Here is a 21,002-nt window from a genome sequence, read left to right as displayed (position 1 = left end):
GGGATGAACGGCGTCTAGAATTAGAAGACGCCGGCGATTGCGCTGGAGAATACCCGCGGCTGCTCTGGCTGGGTGCCGGAGAATGCCCTCGGCTGCTCTGGCTGGGTGCCGGAGAATGCCCTCGGCTGCTCTGAGAGGCTGCTGGAGAATACCCCTGATGCTCCGAGGCTGCCCTCGGCTGCTCTGAGAGGCTGCTGGAGAATACCCCCTGATGCTCTGAGAAGTTGTGGTTGGTTCTGGATCCTCCCAGTTTTTGTAGAGTTCTAGAGTGTCTGAACCTTGCAGCAATTGTGTTAAAACACCGGAAAGTTGAATCTGAAAATAAAATTATAACCTTCTCAGTTAAAGGACTCTTTACACAAAATCTGCAGATAAGTGTGTTCCCCAAAGTTTCATCCATAAATTGAAAAGGCCACTTACCGTGACTGTACAAATCAGCGTAATCCCTTTGAGAATCTGTTTGGTTTTGTACAGAATTTTCGTCTACAAAACAAAATACACCCCTATTTAAAATAACATTTCCCAATCCCTGCTCTTGCAGCAGCTGAACCAAATGACCAAGCACCAATCCAGACACCCACATACATACACAAGCTGCTCTACACGTGCTTACGCACGCATGCATGCACGCACGCCCCTCAAACGGTTAATTATCACACAACGTTTTAATATGCATCACCCTATTCAACCCGATAGGCTTCTTGTAACTACCCGAAGCACTTTAACAAACTGCATGAGCAATCCCTAAACTAAATTGGGTAAATCATTTTCAAAATAATCGGGTCTCAAGGTAATAAAATATAATCTCATAAATACAGAAACACGCTATAATATTCATTTACCCGATGATTCAACAATACTTTTGACACGTCTAAAGCACCTTAGTACGTCTTACATTTCATTTTAGCAACGCCGGGGCTTCGAACGCTAGTAATTACATGCACGCCTGCGCACATGCACGACGGTGCACACACCAGAGTGCGCGTGCGCACACGACCGCTCATAGACCGTGGTCGTGCGCTCACATGACCGCCATAGACACTTTGTAAACATTTTATCATTTTAATAAAAAAATCTCACCTTGAATATCGAAATCGATTGGCGAGTCTATCTGTATAAATAATTCTAAAGAAAAATAAATAAATAAAAATAAAGGAATCAACCGCACGTCTTGAAATAACTTTATTGTATTCCAAGACATTTTCCATTACATCCCAGTAATTATACGCAAATATTCACTCACGCACGTCGTTCATGCGGTTAGTTGAGACACTTTTATAGACTCCTCAAACCATTTCATGAACGGATCAGCCCAGAAGAAACATGTTATAAACAGTTTTATATTGACAAACACATAACGCTTATACATGCACGCGTGCTACCAAGAGCCCTCCGATACACGAAGGCTCCGCCTAAATGCTAATAAGCATGCCGTGCGAATTAAACAAGATATATTAAAAAGGTTTTTACCATTTTGCGAATCGACGGGTATGAACAGCTCTAAGGATAAAATATAAGAATTCAGCCCTCAGTTTTTAAAGCATATTCATTTAAAGCATATAAGATTCATGAATAGCCTTACCTGGGTGTTCATTGATTGCTGCTGCTGCAGTTTCGTCTGTATGAAGAATAATTAGATTTCATTTAGATGTATTCATTAAAATTATAATATATAATTTTAATAAAATCGTTCTGACAAACCGTGCTGGGAGAAATTCATCTTTCTTGTTCTGAACGATCCGTAGAAAATGGGGCTTGGGGTCCGACCGCGGCTTATTTATAGATCCAAGAAGCGGGGTGTTTTACAATGTGCCCCAATCATTTAAATCGGACATCCGTATAAGGACCTTTGTCCAGTGTGGTCCGGAATTCGCCTAATAGATTTGTTTAAACATCTGTACGTATCTCCGCAAGACCTTTTCACCTTTGCAAAAATTTTGATCCGGTCACAAAGTTAAGGGTTATCCGGAATTTGATTAATAGATTCCGTTGTAACTCGTAGATTTGATTAAACAGACGCATTCTGTTTTGCTCCGAGGTTAAGGACGCCAGCGGCCTGACCCCTGTCCTAAGAGCGTAAGGGTGATTCGATACCGAATCACCAGCGACCCCTATCAACTCCAGACGGCCGGATGTGGGGTGAGGTGTTGTGAGGTGGGGTTAGGTTTGGAGGTGAGGGTGAGGGCTTTGGAAAAACCTGTTTTGACAAAGAGTTTTTAAAGTTCCTTTCTCTAGCCCGAGATATCCGCTCTGATTAAGCCATTCAAACTTTTAGAAAAACTATCCAGATTTCTTCATGAGGGGAGGATTAACAGGGGTAGAAAAAGGGTTGTTTTAGATCGATTTAAATACAAATTATAAATATATTAATTCATTTAGCATTTAGACGTCTCCAACGTGAATTATAAGGGAACTGCTGCATCTTATTTAACTGTGTGATTTTTAAAGGTCTTATAGCGAACTAGTTATCTCGGGTTTTACACGTTATCATGAAAGCCTTTAACTTTTAAAGACCCATGCGTCTTGGGAATGGAAGAACGGGGGCTTACGCTCAGCTGTTGACAAGCCTGCGCGCGCCTGGACTGAATCAGCGCGGAGCTGTCAGGGGAGGAGGTGAACTTACACACAGCTCCACCCATATGGCATGCACTGACGGCTCTAACTGCGCTCCGGACTCAGTGTGAACAGAGAGAAAGATCCTTTCTGTGTGCTTTGGGAATGACCAGCTCGCGGATGCGCGCAGGGACTGCTAAAAGCCAGGCTGCGCAGAGGGTGCCGGGCAGCTTGTATTTCAACGTGCTTTGAACTACAAGCACACGCCTGCGGGCTACTAAAAGCTAGACTGCTTGTCTTTCTGTGCGCTGCTGAATGCTTTTAAACTCAGAGCCTGTCTGTGAAAGGATTTTCACGGAGATGGGAAGGAAAAGGCTGTTTTGTCTTAGATAAAATACAAGGGAGTTTACAAATGATATAGCAACGATTAGATAGATAGATATTTTTAAAATAATTGTTACATAGATACAGGGATTCTTACCTAAAGCAATATTGGCAGGAACGGCGACAAGTTAGATCGGTCCGAACGGAGCCTGTATGTGTATGTCCCAGGAAGAAGGGGACCAGACATCATGTGCTGCAGTGAGGCTTAGGCAGGCCATTCAGTCTGGGTATGGATAGGAACATGCCTGAACTTGTCCAGGGACCGGCTGCAGCATGCCTGAACCTGTCTTTGGAAGAGGGGTGGGGGGCTGGGAAGTGGTGGGGGTGGTGATGGGTTCAAGGGGGCCTAGGCAGCCCTTGGGCATGTCTGAACTTGCCCTAGTGCGATGGGGCAATGCAGGTGGCCAAGCAGGGGCGGGGTGGTGGGGGTTCAAGGAGGGTGGGGGCATCCATCAAATTGCCCTTGACAGCTTCCTGGGAAAACAGATGGCTGGGCTAAAGGTCAACAAACAACAGGTGGTTGGGGGAGGGGACTTCCTGTCATTAATCAACAGGGGCCCGGATCAAGGTCATCCAAGGTCAACAAAACATCCGGGGTGTGGGGAGGGGACTTCCTGAAAGGTCAACAAAGGTCAACTAACAACAGATGGTGGGTGGGGCGGGACTTCCGGTCTTCGATTAAAAGGGGGCGTGGTTTAATCTCATCAATCAAACTCGGATTAAATTTTGACAGAAGCCGCCTGACATTATACTACTTTGAAGCTTTAAACGTCACGGGTCACGCGACAGTGGTGTTTTGACACAAGCTCTGACACAGTGATTCGACTCACTACGCTTTAGATTGACTGACACAAGCTTCAACACTTTGGTATCATTTTCCCATCTCTAATTTAAATATTATGAGTAAATATTTGATTAAACCAGATAGTTCACAATGAATACACATTAGTCACAAACCCACAAAACAAACAATACATTTGAACTATACAGCTTCCAGTATTGAGCCCACAGGCTTCTCATCTCAACTGCATATGATAACTTTCCAAATACATATAAACATGTAAAGCTAGATTTTCACAAGGAACTGAATCAAAAACAATGTACAGTCATTAACATGCAATACAGACTTCTTCGGCCAGCGTATTTCAGAATATTCTTTCCATCATCAGAGTCTATTATAACAGCATCAGGTTTACGACAGGAACCAATCCATGATAGGACATTTATGCCAAAAAATTTAGGGATTATCAATAAATCTAACATGCTTGCTTTTAGAAATGAGGAGGAAAGTGAAGTATTCAAGAGACAATGGTTGAAAATGTAAAATGTACACTGACAATGACAAGCCTGATATCTGAACCTAGGACTCTTAAATTGTGAGCAATACCAATTAAAGAAGGAAGCTGATATTTTAAAAATGTGTATGTTAACAGTCACCCTTACAGAGTCAATGAAAATCAGTTTCAAATTACACAGTTATATTAAGTAGTATTAATAATAAAGCTTTAAACGGTAGCTGTTATCTCTATGCAAACATTTAGCATTAGCACATACCAAGCTTAGATGAAATCCAAAATAAGTAATCACTAGTAAAGTGCAACAACAAGAAAACTGTGAGAGTCCATGAAAAATGCATAGAAAACTTTTTTTTTTTTAATTCTTGCAGTTACTATAGACTTTCTTTCCGTTTCTTTTTCAAGTGTGTCAAGGCAGATCCACCTGTAACTGCTCCATGATGAGCGCTGATAATACCAGGCCAATGCAGTATGTCAGCCAACTGCCTTTGAGACCATACAATAGCTTCCTCTTCAAGGCCGCTTACAAGTCAGTATTAAAACTGATGAAGTTTTTTAACAAAAATACTGGAGTTGTGACAGGTTACATTAATACAGCAAAGATACTGCAAAACTATTACATAATAAATGTTACATAATTCTTAAAGCAAAAAGATATTTCATTGTTTTCTTAGCATAGATTCATAATCTATAGTAGTATGTCCAATAAAACACAATGCTGAATTTAAAAGCAAAGAACACTACTGTGACAAGTTATGCTTAATGAAGAATACTAACATTCAAAGATTACAATGTTTATAGAGGATAATGAACATTTACTGCCAGAGGTTCAATGAACATTTACTGCCAGAGGCTGTCCATTTCCAGGTTCTACAATACAGTAGGGATACCAAGTAGTAACACAATTAAGTAAAATAAACACTAAAAGTAGACAGATAAATACATGTATAAATATAGTGGTTTCAAGCTCCACTTTAAACAGTAGTAACCTAACGCAATCTTATAGATAGATAGATAGATAGATACTTTATTAATCGCCGGGGAAATTCATATTATATTGCCTATATAACCCCCTATCCTGGCACTTGAGAGTGGTTACTGTGACACGTAAGTAAGTATTTCACTGTGCTCTGTACACATGACAGTGCTACTGCTACTATTTCTACCACCACTAACAAAAAATTCCGCACCTCTGTTCTTGTGTACACGGAGAATACATTTTGTAGGAAACAAGACAGGTCATTGACCTTATTTTGCCCATTTGTATAACAAGCATCCTCATATTCAAGCATTCCATCTACTACCTAAGATAAACTGCCATTTGTTACAACTTACTACAACTACTTAGACAGTTTAGTGACTATAAAATGTAGCATTTAACAAACAAGTCCTATATCAAAGAGTCAACTGACTTTATTCATAAACTCAAATCCATTACACATGCATAGATTCCTTAAATGATTCCAAAAAACTCTTACAATTTGAAAATTTCTTCAATTACAACCATTATCCTACATTCTTTAATCAACTTTTATATTGATGTGTCATTTTCTTTCCATAGTTAAGCTGGTTAGAAATTTCACCTTAACAAATCAAAAAATTGTAATTGAATCATAATATGAGTGCTCCATGATTTTATTTTTAGTCACGTATTACTAACAAAATCTTAGTACAAGAAAAATTTTTTTTTTTACTTTTTAGTGCATTTTTGAATAAAATCGTGTCACTTAAAATATTTTTTTCATGTGTATATATATATATATATATATATATATATATATATATATATATATATATATTTTTTTTTTTTTTATTTTTTTGCAGATAATGCTTATTGACAAGAAACACCATTATTGGTATTCTCCCACAGTATAAATATGACAGACTGGTTGGTTAAAAATCTTGGTTTATGACAGACATAAGCTCCAATCTATACCACCTACATGGAAAGGTTAGGAACATTTTCTGTGTCTTAATTGCACCTGCTGTATTAATGCCCATAAGGGTGATATCGTTAATATTAAAGGTTGTGAAAGATAGGGGGCGCTATCGCTCCCTTGAACCCTCAGATCAGATGCCGGACACCAGGTAAAAGTCCAATAATAATTTTTATTCAGACAAATAAGTGCAAAAAGCACCCTCCACTCCACTATACTCGTATAATAAACAATAATCAATCACAATACAATCCTCCACTCTCCCAGACGCGTTGCCACCCTGCCACCCAGCTCAGCTGACTTGTTTGGGATCTTTTACAGTCTTTTATATTCCCTGATCTGGAAGTGTTTCCATACCTTCAGTATATGCGACTTCCTATCACTTCCGGGTCAGATCAGAAGTCCTCTTCTTCTCCTCGGAAGCATGTAATTTCCCCTGTCGCTGTGACTAAGACGTACTTCCAGGTTATAGGGCACTTAAGAGTCTCTGGGCCTCCCTGCAGCATCCTCTGTTGGCCCCCAAGATATCCAGCAGGGCTGTAAAGGAAAACTCCAAAGTCCATGATTCCCTGCTGGCATTCGGGGCACATCCATGCTGCACGGAGGGCTCCACCTGGCAGCCTGGGGGTATTGGCCGGGATGACTGGCCATAATAATAATAATTCTTTGCATTTATATAGCACTTTTCTCATTACTCAACGCTCACCAATTGCAGGTTAAGGGCCTTGCTCAAGGGCCCAACAGAGCAGAATCCCTTTTGGCATTTACGGGATTTGAACTGGCAACCTTCCGATTGCCAGTGCAGATCCCTAGCCTCAGAGCCACATCTCCAGCATTTATTTAACTGTAGTAATATACAGTAGAAGCAGTTTATACATTATTTTTGCACATGTCCATGTTTCTGTGCTGGCAAGACTAAAGTTGCAATTTGTAATAGAATCATGGAACACAAAAGCAACATTGACATACAGTCCTTCCAACATCCAACATCTTTACCTAGCAGATCAATTTGTCACTGTGTCATAGCTTTAACACACTGTTTTTTCAATTTTCAGATAAATTCAATCTGTTCTGTAGGCTAATATGGGATAAAACTGAAATTAAGGAGATTTACAAAAAATGCAGCCACCCAATTGGTATATATTTTTTTTAAAGTCTAGGTATATGAGGTATGTATATCTCACAGTCTAGACAGATGAATAATGTATAGATTAATTGATAATATATGAATATAAAAGTATTATATTGTAGCAATGGTCAGACTTACCTAAAGAAAGAAAGTCACACACACATTGCCAGTTAGTAGCTTACAATGGCTGTTTATTTAAACACTCTCTAGTTCAATAGCTAACAAAGACTTTAGTTAACCACTGCTAACCATGACTACTCTACCATGATCAGTGGCCAATTCGCTAACCTCTCTTAATGTACATGGCCACAGAAAAGGCCACTATGGTACAGAATGCATCTTGGACAAACAGAACTTACAGCCCAGCTCATTCACCAACATATTTCTTTTATATTCATAAGTTCACTAGTGCTCAGGATCAAAATCATAGGCTGCTTTTATGCAGTTTCCCGAGGCCCACCACAATCACAAAGACATCTACTCTGCAGCTTCCCGTCTGGTCTGTGCAGCTGTGACTCAGGTGATCCTCCTGATGACTGTAACCCACAATAACAACTGCTAGACTTTACATTGTATTGTCATAAGTGTGTCCAAAGGGTTTTTTTATGCAGACCCAAAGATGGTGAAGCCTCAAGTCAGTGGCCTTAATGGCATATCTAAACTCTCCTTTATAAACAACTGTGAGCAGAAGACTATCCACACATATGGCATTGTACAGGGGATACAAATGACCCAAGGGGTGAAATGTAAACTAATCCCAATAAACAGTGAGACAACTACATTGATTTGCTGGATCTTCTACATTTCAGAATTGATGAAATACCTGTTCTACAAAACCATTAAGTCACTAGTGTTAAATATTTGAACATTCACTCCAAAGCATATTTTTAAAAATTGAGCTCAGCTGGCAGAAGGCACTTTACAAACATGTTGTTTTCATAATCTTTTCCTTAACTTATTGTCTCAGAGTTTACATTTACAAAACCTCATATTCAATGTTTTTATGAACAGAATTAAAATGACCAGATTTTAGGATCAAACCAATAAAACTGTAAATTGTGTGAAGCAGTAGAAGGTCTGGCTGAATAATTGCAAATGACACCCTGAAAAAGTATTTATCTGAACTCATGAGAAAAACAAAATTAGAAAAAGCATTAGACTATCAATTTTCACATATGCCTTTTACAGTCAGACCCAGATGGTCACCACTAAAGATAACATTTACTCTATGACAAATCATAAAGAAGAGAACAAAGAGCTATCCATCATCTAATTTGGAGACACATTTCCAAGTGGCAAGGGATGAGAAAGCAACAACAAAGACAATATGAAAGAAGTAAATGATCTATGAAGCACATTTGAAAAGGAACAGAATACGCACGAGTAAAGGTAATCAATAAGTGTCCAAAAACCTAAACGGTGCAGTCACTTTGTAAAACATTTTAACAAAACAAAACTAATTTGTTTAAACCATGATTAAAAAGTATTATGAGTCAGCCAGTGAAGTCCTTAAAGAAAGATGAGAAAATAAATTACAGGGTCAATTATAGTGCATTATATGTCTCAATTACACTTACAGACAAACAGATAAAACAAGAACAAACCAACGAACATTTCACTGCACTGCACTGCTCCTCTTAAATGTCGTGTTCCTCAGGGATCCATGTTGGGTCCTATTTATTCTCTATATACCTTCACCCTATTGGAGCTATTTTTAGGAAATTTAACATTTCTTTTCACTGCTATGCTGATGATACACAGGTTTATATTCCCGTCTGAAACTCTGCAATTAATCAACTGCACAACTGTCTTTCTGAACTAAGATGGCTAATAATTTTCTTGATCTGAATCAAAATAAAATGGAGGTGCTTATAGTGGGTCCAAATTGACCTTGGACTTCTTGGCTCTTTCTCTGTCTTTTGCAAACCTCAAGTCCGCAATCTTGACAGTAACCTCTCATTTGAGATACAGACAGGGGCAAGAAAGTCTGATTCTGTTTCTCCAATATTAGCTTCTTTACAATGGCTGCCTGTCAGTTTTTGAATTGATTTTAAAATCTTATTTTTAGTTTTAAATCTTTACATGGGCTTGTGGTATAGCAGGTCCACAGCTCCCGTTCTAAGGCCAGTTTTAAAATAAATAATTGCTGTACTTGCGGCTTAGCAAGGGGGCATGGTGGTGTGTGGCCAAAGCAGTTCCTGAGGAGTTCGTGATGTGGGCATTTCTCGCCTAAGTGCACAGGTGAGAAATGATCCACATCCTTAATTGTTTCCAGGAGCTGCTGATTGCCGTGACTGCCATGCCCACTCTTGATAAATAGAAGCGCGAGTCGGCTAAGAAGAAGAGGGAAGAAAGGAAAGAGAAAGAACGGAGGTTGCAGGAAACACTGAAGAGAGAGAGAAAGCCAGTGCAGGATAGCGAGCGAGCTAGCATGTGCAGGTTCGCGTGCAGCTGAGCAGGGAGCTTGGGTGTTGGGCCGACACCCAGGGAGTAGTCGTAGTGGTCGCTCCCGCTGAGTTTATTTTGAAGAGCGGGAGTGACCAGAAGACGGATGACTCTACGCGTAAGACAGTGGGAGTCGGGACTTATGTGTGTATACCTCAGCGTGGGTGCCCTGGTCACTGTGGAAACCAAGTCGCTGTCTGGAGGAGCCTACTGGAGCCAGGGGTCGGTGAGGCGATCCGATCAGCTGCAGGTAGGGCGACTCCCCTGTTGAGAAGCCTGGACAGGAGAAGCAGGGGAGCCACCAGGTAAAAAGACGACACCAGGCTTTGTGTTTTTAAAGGATTGCTTCCTGTTTTATTTTAACCTCGTTGTTTTAAAGATTTTTTTTCTAATGGATTTTAACCTCCACTTTTCACTTCTGTTTTTATGGATTATTTATTTAATTACTTTTTTCACTGCACTATTTATTTGAACATTTTTTTGATTGTTGTTTTTAATAAAAGCACTTTACACCATCCCCTTGCTCCATTGTTGTACCTCACTGCAAGCTCATCGGTGACATTACCAACAGTGTTGGGTTCAAGGGATCCCGGACGAATGATGCTAGCATGCAAAAAACCCACATCATCACAGGGCTTGCTCCTGCCTATTTATCTAAATTGTGTGCTTTACACCAGCCACCTAAAGTGCTTAGATCTTCAGGTCAGTTGTCTCTTGTTGTCCCTCGTACCAAGTGTAAAACTAAGGGGGACAGGGCTTTTGCAGCTGCTGCTCCTCGCCTGCGGAACTCTTTACCTCATTAAATAAAACAGTTGTCTACAATTGAACTGTTCAAAACAAGATTAAAGACTCATTTCTATTCACTTGCTTTCCGTGACTTTCAGTAATACTGATGGTTTCCTCATTGTGATTATTTAGTCTTACTTCTATTTATTATTTACAGTATTTTATTTTTGTTGTTTTATTTTATTTGTTTATGTTGTTTATGTTAATTGTATGTTTTTTTCTTCTTTTATTGTAAAGCACTTGGCCACAGCATTCCTATGTTGTTTTAAAAGTACTATATAAATAAATTGACATTGACATGGGATGTAAATAACTACTCCGTAATCCTTTATAAGCCAGATAAATCTAATCTCATTTGATCTGATATTGCCATTATATTTTAAACAAAATATATATATAACATACAGAATCCATATAAGGGTATAAACATACCCTTATACTATAGCTTATAATGATGCTTCTAATGAGTACTTCATCAAATGATTAGTCAGTGCTACCAACTCAGTATAAAAGTAGAAGGTTTATCTGTTTATTGGAGAGCATTCAGGTTTAGGGTAACAAACTCAAAATATATCTACTGTGATGCATGGGAAAGGTTAGAAGGCTTAAGTTAGAGTGCCACAGCAAGAGGTCTACAGGTGCATGAGAGAGAAAGGAGTCCCTAAGAAGTATGTGAAGATTGTCCACTGTATGTATGAGGGAGTGAGGACTTGGGTTAAAAGCAGTGTTGACGTAACCGACAAGATCCCAGTTAGAGGAGATCTGTACCAGGGATCTTCTTTAAGTCCTTAACTCTTTAATCTGGTTATGGATGTGTTGACGTATGGGATAAAAGACCAGTCCCCTTGGTTCATGCTTTTTGCTGATGACATTGTCTGTGTATCACCAGAAAAGAGGAAGTTGGAAAAGTGGAGAAGGGCTTTGGTAGACAGAGGACTGAAGATAAATAGGAAGACGACAGAATATATGAGTTTTAATGATGATCAGGAGTCAGACATTAGCCTGCAGGGAGAGCTATTGAAAAGAATAAATATTTACAATCAGTGGAAGTACAAGATGGAAAATTAGATGTTTAGATAACCCATAGAGTGCAGAGTGCATGGAACAACTTGAGGAAGGTATCAGGAGTTTTGTATGATTGAAGGAACATTACAGGTAAGGTTTTTAAGACAGTGGTAAGACCAGTAATGATGATTTGCAGAGCTGAGACATGGGCAGTAAAGGGAACATAGGAGAAGAGGTTGGATGTGGTAGAAATGAGAAGGTTGTAATGTGTGGAGTCACAAAAACAGAGAAAATGAGAAATGAGACCATTATCGGTGTAGCAAAAGTGGGAGAGAAATTTAAGAAAGTACAGGAAAGTAGATTGAAGTGGTATGAGCATGTGATTAGGAGAGACAATGAATATGTGGGCAAAAAAAGTGATGGGAATGGAAGTGCAAGAGAAGAGACAGCAGAGGAGGCCAAAGAGGAGGTGGATGGATGAAGTAAAAGAAGATCTGAAGGAAAAGGATTTGACTGAGGAGGAGGTACAGGACTGAGTGGCAAAGGTGATCAAAAACAACAAACCCTCATAGAAAAACAGCAAAGAGAAGAATAATTCTTTAGTGAAAAAGATTATATATGGAAAACATTCCAAACAGTTGTCAATTTTCCCTAGAGAGGACATTTACAGAAAGGTATGATGTCATGATGTTAACAAACTGAAAATAACCCAAATTATACTGTGCATCCTGTGATCTTCATGCCTAGTTAAACATAGAAAAATTTACAGTTAATAAATTTCATTACAAAATGACTGAACACAAAGATATAGCCAGGGAAAAGTTCCTTGTCTCCAAAAAGGACATGGTAGGACAGCTTAGGTTAGCAAAACTGCATATGCATTAATGGAAAGTCTTCTAATACAATGTTATCTAGACAGAAATGACCAATAAGACCAATGTAGAGCTGTTTAGTTGGACAAAAGACCATGTTTGGTGAAAACCAACCACAGCACATCACCAGTCACAAGAACTGCTCATTAGTTACCATTAGGTGCTGGAGGAGTGATGATAAACAACTTTCAACCATTGAACACACACTGATATCCCCTTTATTAAAGAATATTCTAAAGGAAAATATGACACCATCTGCCCAACACCTAAAGCTTGGTTGAAACTGCATTACGCAACAGGATAAATAACCTTAGGACACCAGTAAATCTTGAAGAATTAAGGGTCTTCTTTATGAAGAAATCAAAGCATAAGCAGTAAAGCACTATTTAAGTAGATATATAATCAATACAGTAATACAGATATTATGTTAAAGAAAATGAATCAAACTGAACACAAATACTCAAAATAGTCTAGTCTGAAGTGACTCCTCATTCATATTATTCATATTCATATCAGCCATTTAGCAAGGACTCAGCATGCTAATTTTAGAACAGAAATGATAAATTCTTGCCAAATTCTAAAAAAAATATTGCACAATTGCTAACAGAGAGAATGTATTTTTCCTGTTTAAGATAATATATCACTTTGACATATGGGAGATAGGCTTAGAATTCTTCCAGTTAAGAAAAAATTGAGTCTTTGTGTATGCAATGTAGTGTATAATGACACAATAGGTTAATAATGTTGCTCCAATTATTGAAAACAAACATTTTAGAATGGCAAGTCTAAGTCAGGCCTATATCTCATTGAGATGCTGTAGCAGGACTTTAAGAGAGCTGTGTATAAATGAATGGCCTCAGACATAAATGAACTGAATGTTGAATGATGTAAAAGTCTGATAATCTCAAAGAGAAAGCAACTGCAAAAAGTGCTACTAAAAACAGCTGAATCATGGGTAATTCTCATTCCCTATCCCCAGTTTTTGCATGTTGGTTTATTTTATGTTGAATTAAATATTTATTTATATTATTTATGTAATATCATTTGAGATGGCTTTTACTTAGAATTTGTTATGTCTCACCAATTTGTTAAAGTGTTTGGGCTGTTAGTTATATTCTGATATATAAAAACATACAACTCAAACAGAGATTACTTACCTTTTCCTATGACTGCATATTTCCCAGTTAAACGGATTTACTTTACAGAAAGCCTGGATCTAAAACTTATGAGGTCCTAGGATCTTCTATTGAATACCAGCTGAGAGTTTGGCTTCCTTATATTCTTGTTTGAGATTTGGAAAATGAGAGATTCCACAAGAAAACAGCATGTGAACTGTTAAAAATCCAGAAGATATAAACTCATTCAAATGTCCAACCATCCATCCATCCATCAATTGCATAATTTACCGAATCCAATGCAAGGTCTTGTAGAGCTGAGGCCTCTCATGGCACAAACAGAATCATTGCCAGGACCAAACCCAGACAGGACGCACTCACAATGAAGACCCATAAGTTCCCCATTCAGTTCATACAGCTGACCATCTGATGGCCTCTTCTCATACTATCTTTTTTGAACCTTTTACTGTCATGCTACTGCACATTACTTTACCTTGCGTTAGGGGGTATTAAGTGTGTTTATAGAACATTGGTCACAGGTTATTCAGCCCAACAAACATCCTATTCATCTAGATTGTTCAAAACAACACCAAGTCAATACTTGAAGGACTCTAAAGTCCTACTCTCCACCACACTACCTAGTATGGTTTGTTTTATGCTCATAAAATTGCAGCATATTAGTGATCTTTCAACCTTCTTCATCTGAACCCATGTTGAGTATTTGCTAATATATTTTTCTAGACTCTGCTCAGTCTTTTTTACAGTAATTACTTCTTTTAATTTAACTGTGATGCAAGATGGGCTTACTGGCCTATAGTTGCTTGCATTAGCCTGATCATTATTTTTATACAACAGGATAATACTTGCTAAGCTCCAGTCTTTAGGATTTTTCTCAGTGTGCAGAAAATTTTTTTTGTTGTTTATGGTATATATGCTGTCATGCCTGCATGCCAGAGGGCCACCTTCTGGGCTCATCTGAAGTAAGTAGTACCACCCCAGGAAGACTGAGGGCACTGCCGCTGACAGACTTGTCTCCTTTTTACCTCACACCCGGGACAAACTGCTCCTTGAGAACACCAAAATGAAAGAAGCCCCAAGTGGTCCAGTGTGCACCATATAAAAGCAAAGCGACCACAGAGGATAGTGTCTCATTTTGATGTGGACCTCACTTTCATGTAGACAGAAGCCTGAATTCTGATAATAGGACTACTGTCTCTTTAAAACTACACAGTGAAGTGCTTAATTTCCATTTTTTTCCTGCTTTGTTTTCAATTAAATGGGGTTTTGTTGCCCTGCATTTTTTCTTGTCCTGCAAACATGATTGCACTCTGTTATTATACACATATTGACATGGTTCCCTGGGGGACCTTGGAGCAATAAAGGTTGAAAGCTACTACTATAGAGTATATACCATGATGCAAGTTATTCAGGCATGTATTAAATGGATTTTTGTTATTAAGACACATGGAGAGTTATAAGAAGAAATAGAGCAACAAAATAGAAAATCAAAAAAGAGTTTGCTTAACCAATACAGCTTTCACTCAAAATGATGTTGTGTATGGACAGATGAACATATTTTTTAACATGAGATCAAATTAAAAAATATACAGTTTATTTGACTAGCCAGAGTCTTAATTCAGATGTTGTCCTAAACAAAATAACAAATATGATATTGGTTTTCATGGGCTGCCCTATTATTTGGTGCCACAAACACAAACTTCAGCGCCAGAGGGTTCCTCTCCTGAGGACTAGAATCAGGTCTGCCACCAACTTTTACTTTTTGAGAAACTGAAACCAAGCTAGGAACTCATATAGGATAAATCCAACTTCTAGAATCACATGTTAAAGTAGTATCAAGACAGAAACTGCTCCTTTCATCTTTGTTATTCCCCATCAACAAAAGTAATGTTAATCTGTATTGTTACCTGCACGGTAATGTTCACGTTCCAGGACTGACTTTGTCATTAAGTTTAAAGGGAGTTGCCTCCGTACTAAACCAGTCCAAAGGTCTGTACATTTGCTTTGTGAAAACTAGACACGGGGTTGACCTTGTCCTACCAATGACACTCCACTCCCCAGATGAAAGCAGGTAATACAAAATGTCAAACTTCACCTGAGTTCTAGTAATGCCACGGCTCATGAAACACGGAAAACTATTTGGAATATTATTTTATATTGAATGTTTCTAAATATTTTATTTCAAAAAGTAAGCACTGTTTGTTATATAATTAAAAAACACAATGCATTTAGAAATCTCACCATCATTGTTAAGAACTGGAAAACTCATTTTAACACTTTTTTCTCTCTCAGTTCATACAACTCCAGTATTTTGAAACCTAAATTTCAAGCTTTACTTTCATGTGTTTTAATTTTACTTCCTTTCCAGATAAAGATTTTAAATTTTTTTTTGCATTTAATTTCTTCCTACCTCTATTTTAGAATCTCTGAAGACAGATAATGGGCTGCTAATAAACCATATCTGAAGTGGTACCACGATCCACATCACAAAGGCTCCCTTATAAATTCCAGTGCATCACTAGCAAGCCTTTGTTTTGGGTTACAGATTTTGTGAGCACATGCAGTTTAGGTTCTGGCATTTTGGTTTACTATTTATAGTTTTTTTTCCCCCCAATTTGATTTGCTGTCGTAGCACTTTGGCTCCTCTACTCTAATAAATGACTATTTGAAATACGAGTTTGTCTATGATAATGGTTCAGACCTCTGGTTTTCATACCAAATCACAGTCTTTTGACAAACCCATTTAGTCTTTTTAATTTCTTTACCAAAAGACTGGTCTGCTGGTGTGTTGCTAATTACATCATAGCAGTTTTGCTCTGTCTCTTTTTGTCAGCAGACAATTCAATGGAGCTGCTTCGGGCTTTCGATACCAGCATAACAATCTTTTATTGATAACTCTATCTGTATATAATTCAGTATATGTAAACAGTGAAAGATTATCTTGATAGCACGTCTGCTCCTTAGGATGCTTCCAATCCTTCTTCAAACCCTTAGCGTAGATAGATGGCGATAGAGGGGTTTAGCACAATAAGTGATAATTGGCGCTATGTGATTGTTTCTGTCAATGCTCCATTGGAGGACTATGGATTGCATTTATCATTATAAATGAAAATGGAAAAAAGTTCACATTCCATTTTTAATGCTCTATATCACTGATTTAGTAGCATTACATGACATTTCAGCAAAAAAGGTTATTCAATGCACTTGCCTTGCTAATGTAGCTAATGCAGTAACTAACCGGTTTTAGTATTTTATTCTGTTGGCATGTCAATTAATTGATTTGAAAGTTTTTTAGATGCCTACTATTCTTTCCATAAGCAGATATTCTGAGGCATCAAAAACAGCCAACTTCATGCTTACCATGAACCACTCCCTCCCTAGAGAATGAGTCACACAATGTTGGATGGACACCATTTGGTGCCTATATGACACTGTGTCTCAGTTCAAAGACACCTTTACTATACCAACAATCATGGATTTTAACTCCATGCAATGAATCCTAACCTGTTAAAAATGTTCTGTTAATTTGCTCTTGCTTCCTATTGGTATCTTAGTCATATGCCTTTTGTACCAGTTGCTATGAAAACAGAATGACTGCTTCTATATAAAGGAATTTTCTTTAAAGAAAGTACTTAGTATAGAACAAATGTAACTGATGGCTGCTGAGATTTCATTACAGCTAGGCTTGTAAATGGAAGTGTGCAGCATAAAAATTAATCGAACTAAACTGAATTAATGACTCCTGCACTTTTTTTACTTTGGCAAAAGCACACTTATGCACTTCTTCTCTAATTTCATTTGTGAAAACCAATTATAACCATATCATTATTACTTGGAATGGATAAAAACTGCCTTATTTCAATCTTCTGTTTCTTTCTTCAATTTGCATGTCTCCTGATCATTGCTTGCAGCTAATACCACCCACCCATCCATCCATTATGGAAACCACTTAATCAGTTCAGTGTCACAGGCTAATTAATATTAGTTATTTCAACAGATTTCACATTTTAGTTTATATGTTGATCTTCCTGATGCATTAAAAATGTTTTTTTTTTTCTAAATCTCTGTACCTGAAGATCAGCACAGTCTATGAGTTTAAATGAACTGCTATCAGATGTGCAAAGCACTGAAATATAACAATAAGATCTGATGAGTCACCTCTCTCTGTGTTATCAGAGTATGAATGTTCATAAGCAGTGACGGCCCAAGGTGGGCTGCAGCAGCAAACACCTCTTTATAAATGGTAACAGATCTGCTGGACACATGATAATATACCAGTACATTAACCATTACAAAAAAATTCAAGGCTGACTCAATGGACTGATGTGGCCTTTTCAGGGACCATGAACACTAAAAACGTTAACAGGGAAGAAATGGTCAGAAATGGTGGTGTGTAATACTGGAGCACTTCAGGGAACTTTCCTGTCCACCTTCCTGTTTACCCCCTACACAACAGACTTCCAGAACAATACCAGTGCCTCCTATCTACAGAAATTTTCAAATGACTCCTCCATCATAGGCTGCATTAATAATGAAGATGAGTCAGAGTACAAGAAGGTTATGGAGGAGTTTGTCTTGTGGTTCAGGGACAACAACCTACAACTCAACATCAGCAAGACACAAGGTGGTGGTGGTGGACTTCCAACATGCCAAGGAGTCTCTGAAACCAGTCACCATTTGGGGGTGGACGTGAAAGTGGTGCAGAGCTACAAGTACTTGGAGGTTCACATAAATAACAAGCCAACTGGGGTCTGACAACACAGTGGCTCAGTACAAGAAAGGCCAGAGCAGGCTGTACTTGCTACGGAGGCTCAGGCCTTCCGATGTGTGCAGCAAGCTGCTGGAAATGTTCTACTAGTCCATAGTAGCCAGTGTAGTGACTATGCTGTAGCCTCCTGGTGAAGCAACTTGAGCTCAAAAGACACACAGTTCCTCAAAACACTTACCAGGAACACCTGCTCCATCACTGGGCGAACCTTGAACACACTGGATGCTGTTGAGGAAAAGAGAATGATGGCAAAATTGGATGACATGATGAAAAATCCCCTCCAGGTGCGCTCTCTTGGACCTCTTTTAGCCATAGGTTCATTCCACCACTGTGCGCTAAGAAGCACTCTGGGGGTATTTTCCTACCCACTTCTATAAGCAATACAATCTTTCACCTGATGTACCTGTTACTTTTTATTTATTGATTGGTTGATTGATTGGTTGATTGATTGATTGGCTGTATTATCTTTCCTGTGAGCCTGTATCTTTGTTTTTTTTTATGTTTCTGTTGTTGTTTACATGTGTATTTCCCCATGGGACTAATAAAGTTTATCCTATCTAATCTAAACTAAAACTAGAAGCCTAAATAAAAAGTTATCTATTTTCCATATTTCTCATAATAGCTGGATTAAAGTACCAAAGACACTTACTGCAAGTTTCTACAACTGATCTTTGAAAGTCACTTTGAATAAAGAAAGAATCTGAAGAAGAACCTTTTAATGGAAGAATGACAGACTATTTGCTTGTGTTCCTCAAATGGATCCACAATGTGATTTAATGCACTGTTAAGTGACAAACTATGACAGACATCAAGTAATCTAACATAACATTTTCAAAGCTACTCAATCACCTTGCTTACCCCATAGGAACTTTTCAAAAATAAATTTACCCCTGCCCTGTTTTTGTTCAGTAATTTGAGTTTATACTTCTAATATAATAAGGCGATTGACAAATGGGAAATGTTAAGATACTGTTTTTTAACATTTTTATTTAAACTTCAAATAACATTAACAATAACAATAGCACATAATAATGTGATTTCACTTATTTAATAGCAACTAATAATGAGCAGATACCGGTATACCAAAACGAAACACACTAAGTCGATGAGAACAGATCAATTAGTGACTCACTTGTTTTTGCTTTTCAGCTACAAATTTGGATATTCTTACCACAGTTGATGAAAGAGAAAGTCTCACATTATCTTTGGAAATTAATTAAGATCTTCATGACTTTAATTTTTTAAGCAAATTTATGCCCTTTGTAGGCAAAATTGGGAACCCTGGCTTAATTCAATCATAGACACTAGTACTGGATGCATGTCGGGAATCAGCCTTGAACAGGCAACACGTCCATCAAAGAGTCCAAGAATACACATACATATACATTCTCACTCACAAATGGCCCAGTTTGGAGCTGGAATTTGACCTACCCTGAATGTCTTTGAGGATATGGGAGGAATACCCAGAGAAAAATGCCAGACACACACAGAAGGTAAAAACTCCCCACAGACAATAATCCAGATTGTGATTTGGAACCTAGAATACCAGATTCATGAGTGAGCTGCACCAAGTTTAGTTAAAGGCCCAACTAATTCTCAGGTCTATTTAAACCTAAAGTAATGTACTGCATAGGAAGGATCAACTTTACTTGAAAAAGTTATTTGTGTCCATAGAAACCTTTAGACAGATTACACCATCACCCAGAAATAAACTCTCCAGCAAATGAATTTTTTACATGATATGCATTCTGACAAGTCTATTTTTGCTTTAAGATGAGAGTTCAAAATGTGCACTACGCAGTATGCCAGTGGGAGCTCTGTATGTATGGCATGCTTAGGCTTCTACTGCTTTATGGAAATTGGATACCAAAACTGTACTTTATAGCTTAAGTGCTTTTGCTAGATAATTGGCTGTCTATTCTTCTCAACATAGCTGTTAGACTTGCATTGATTTTATCACTGTTTCTCATTACCTTTCTTTGCTAAAGTTAAAGATGTATCAGTGCCCTCCCTGCTGTCCTTTTGAACCTCAGGGCTTCTCTGAATGGTGCAACTTCCTTCACCTTTCACCAAGACTCAGACATCTTCAAACATTAAATTGAAATTAACCTTTTCGTAAACAGCATATCAACCCTGAAGTTTGGATAATTCTGATTCATTCCAAATTTCTTAAGTCTTTAACTGCATCCCATTAACAATACACATTTAGGCTAGAGAAGGACTTTCTGCGAAAACAGACAATCTGACACCAATAAAACAAAGCAGAAAAAAAGTGTCATTATTCTTGAGTTTGCACCTCTAACCCAATTCAAGACTTCAGATTCCTGCCTTGTACCTGGTGCTGTCTAAATAGATTCTCACTCCTAGTAATCCTGATCTCCAGTAAATGGGTGATAACATTGCTGTTACAACTAATTATTATTTCCATCTTCAGCACTAAAACATTGCTATTTTATTTCATCTGTTAGGAGCTGTATTTTTTCCTGTTTCTTTTGAAAAGTTAATGTTTAATTAAAACCATCCTCCACAGTTGAAAAAATACTGTATCTGTACAAATGCAGGCACTCCATTCTACAAGTGAGAAGTGTGATTTTTATCTCTTCTCATTCACAGAACCCATATATAAAATTCTTAACAGACAAGAAGACTTATACTATATGAAATAATTGGAAAAGTGCAATATTGGATTTTTCAA

At 38.1% G+C, this 21,002-nt stretch overlaps 1 protein-coding gene across 7 annotated transcripts in view; it reads right to left on the bottom strand.

The window, feature by feature from the left end:
- htr2cl1 (5-hydroxytryptamine (serotonin) receptor 2C, G protein-coupled-like 1) overlaps positions 1-21,002 on the bottom strand; it is a 740,469-nt gene that overhangs the window by 549,234 nt on the left and 170,233 nt on the right. For 5 of the 7 annotated variants that reach the window (XM_039766482.1, XM_039766488.1, XM_039766486.1 and 2 more), the window contains exon 3: positions 18,486-18,532. The exons of the other annotated variants lie outside the window; for them this stretch is intronic. The gene's annotated coding sequence lies outside the window, so the exon portion shown is untranslated. The remainder of the gene's footprint in view (positions 1-18,485; positions 18,533-21,002) is intronic. 7 annotated transcript variants of the gene reach the window in all.

This window comes from Polypterus senegalus, chromosome 10 (genome assembly GCF_016835505.1).
Source record: "Polypterus senegalus isolate Bchr_013 chromosome 10, ASM1683550v1, whole genome shotgun sequence".
NCBI classification, from domain to species: Eukaryota; Metazoa; Chordata; class Cladistia; order Polypteriformes; family Polypteridae; genus Polypterus; species Polypterus senegalus.
Note: the sequence above shows the minus strand (reverse complement) of the source record. Positions and strands in the feature narration are given on the sequence as shown.